This window comes from Equus przewalskii, unplaced genomic scaffold (genome assembly GCF_037783145.1).
Source record: "Equus przewalskii isolate Varuska unplaced genomic scaffold, EquPr2 contig_9516, whole genome shotgun sequence".
NCBI classification, from domain to species: Eukaryota; Metazoa; Chordata; class Mammalia; order Perissodactyla; family Equidae; genus Equus; species Equus przewalskii.
In genome coordinates this window covers 1699-4962 of record NW_027228291.1, presented here as the reverse complement: position 1 = coordinate 4962, position 3264 = coordinate 1699, and the positions used below count along the sequence as shown (strand labels likewise).

General features: G+C 34.5%; 1 pseudogene; it reads left to right on the top strand.

The window, feature by feature from the left end:
- The first annotated feature begins 2844 nt into the window (after positions 1–2844).
- LOC139081360 (U6 spliceosomal RNA) lies at positions 2845–2939 on the top strand (annotated as a pseudogene).
- The last annotated feature ends 325 nt before the right edge of the window (positions 2940–3264 follow it).

The window sequence follows — 3264 nt, the reverse complement described above, 5'->3', positions numbered from 1 at the left end:
AGTAGGCAATTCTATTCCATCCATCTATTTCTGTTCACATCGATTTCAAGTGCCTTTCACACACAGACAAAATTTCCTTCTGCAATTAGACTGCAGTCTTCTTTCCTAAGATACGTTCAAAGACACCATTTACAACAACAATCTAAGGAAAACTGAAAGGATAATTAGGCTAAAAAATATAGTTTATTGCATGGATATATATATATATCTTACTTATAAAATGCAAGTGATAAAATAGCAAATATACCCTAAAAAGCATATTCTAAGGACTAACTCTATGCATGGCTCATTGCATTCTATTTCTATCTATTATATTCAGCAGTGTCTAACACATTTCCTATAGTCAAAAAAGACTGCATGGAAAAATCCATGGCATTTTGCTGGAAAAATGGCAGATTAGGCAGCTTAAAGCTCTTGTCCTCTCAAAGAAAGATTGAAAAACAGGCAGAAAATGACATAATTAACTTTTTCATAACTCCTGAAAACAGTATTTTTACTGCAACCAAGTAAGTGCTGACTCAAGAAAAAAGCAACTTAAAACTGATAGAAAAGTTTTGTGGCACTTTTACTTTCCCTTATCCCTCTCCCTCCATGAAATGTCAGTGGGCAGTCTTAAAATGTTCACAGCTTGTGTTCTCAGTATGAGACCCTGGTCCGTGGATTCAGAGGAAGCATAGTGGACATTTTCCCAAATCATTCTGTGTGTCTGTTCTAATCTATCTGGGAGCGACTTGAAGGACTGAGACAAGGCATTCATCTCTGTTTTTCCTAATTCAGAACTCAGACTGGTAAAGCTGTGGGAATTTTTCAAAAAATACCACAAACCAAACTACCAGCCCACAAATGCCTACGGTAAAAGATTAAAGTCAAAACGTAAAATAAACTAGCCAAGCCCCAGAGTGAAAACAGGAAATTTTCTTCAGAAAATTAGGACATTTAAAAGAAATCAAGTGTATGGGAGAATTTAGAAAGCCATGTGCATGTCCATGGCAAGACATATACTCAGAAAATCCTAAACTATCATATTGTACTGTAGGCTCAGTGCAAACCTGGGTATGTGTTGAAAGAGTACTGCAGCACAAATCTAAACTGTAAAGACTGAAAAAGGTATATTATTTCTTTGGTTTTTTGTATCACTCCTGACATTCAAGGAAATTTATCAAATCACTGGGTGAACAAAGCTAAAGAACACAGATTTTAACGACTACATACAACAAGAATCACTCTGCTTGCAAATATATTTGGGGACAGTCACTAAATGAATAGACAACTACCACCTTCAATTTTGTTTTCACAAAAAGAAAACTCTGCGGGAAGAGTCTTATACATACAGCTACCACATTATAATATTGAGTCTATGGAGCAGAAAAAAAATAATGAACAAAACTAAGCAGACCCTAAGGGACTTACAGAACACCACCAAGCGTAAACAAATGCATTATATGAGTCCCAGAAGGAGATAAGAAACAGACAGAAAGAGTATTTGAATGAACTATGGTCAAATCTTCCCATATACGGTGAAAGACGTGAACCTACAAAACTAAGAAGGTAAACGAATTTCAAGTAGAATATCTCAAAAACACTAATACTAAGACACATTATCATCAAACTGAGAAAGCCAAAGGGGAAGAGAATCTTAAAGGAGATTATCATGTACAAGATCTAAAGAGATAATCAACTCGTCACAGAGAAGATATCCTCAATAAGATTAACAATTAACAATTTTTCGTCAGAACCATGGAGGTCAGAAGACAGCAGGATGACATGTTTAAAGTGTTAAAGGAAGAAATGTCAACTAAGAATTTTATATTTGATGAAAGCTTCCTTCCAAAAGTGAGGGAGAAATAAATATTTCCAAACTAACAAAGTTGAAAATGTTCATTACCACTAAGACAGCTCTATGAAATATCTAAGGGATTCCTTCAGGTTGAAATGCAGAGACACTAGACAGTAATTCAATGCTGTGTGAGAAAAGAAAGATTTCTGGTAAAGATAAATGTGTAGGCAAATAATAGAGCTGGTGTTTTATTTTTGGCGAACAACTCCACTTTTTATTTTCTACTGGATATAAAAACAAATGTAAAAAATTTTAAATCTATGCCATTGGCAACATATAAATATTTATCTTGTGACAGTAGCAACATAAGGAGAAATAACAAAGCCATATAAGAGCAGAGGTTTTGCATGCTATTGAAGTAAAAGACATACGAATTCAAACTAGATTGTTAATTTTAATGCCTGTGGTGACCACAAAGAAAATTATCTGGATATCTTAAAATAAAAAAGCAAAGAGATCAAAATCCAAAATGATCACAAAAAAATCAACAGGACAAAATATAAGACAGTAATGGAAGAAATGAAGAACAAAACGTGGCATTAGACATACAGAAAATAAATTTTTAAAAGGAAGAATTAAGTTATTCTCAGTAAATGAGTGAAGAAACTCTCCAATCAAAAGGCAGAAATTGAAAGATAGGTTAAAAAACATGATGTGAATACATGCTATTTACAGGAGACTCAGTATAGATCCACAACCACAAATAGATAGTGAATGAAAGGGTAGAAAATACACTCTGGGCAAATTGCTATCAAAAGAGAACTAACATCAGAAAAAATACATTTTTTTAAAGATTTTATTTTTTTCCTTTTTCTCCCCAAAGCCCCCTGGTACATAGCTGTATATTCTTAGTTGTGGGTCCTTCTAGTTGTGGCATGTGTGATGCTACTTCAGCATGGCTTGATGAGTGGTGCCATGTCTGTGCCCAGGATCTGAACCAATGAAACCCTTGGCTGCTACAATGGAGCATGTGAACTTAACCACTAGGCCACAGGGCCAGCCCCCAGAAAAAATACATTTTAAAATTGGAATGATACAGAGAAGATTAACGCGGCCCCTGTGCAAGGATGACTTCTAAATTTGAGAAGACTTCCATGTTTTCACTTCCCAAAATTGGAGAAGGAGCTGGAATTACATGTAAATGAAGACAATAGAACTACTAATTATATCAATGTAAAAAGACCTTCTCCAAGACATATATTAGTAAAGCTGTCAAAAGTCAATGACAAAGAAAAAATATTAAGTGTATCCAGGCAAAAGAAAATAACCTACAAACAAACTCCTATCAGACTTTCATTGGATTTCCCAGCAGAAAACTTACAGGCTAAGAGAGTGGAATGATCTATTAAAAATTCTGAAAGATAAAAACTTTCAGCCAAGAATACTATACCCAGTGAAAATATCCTTCAGATATGATGGAAAAATAA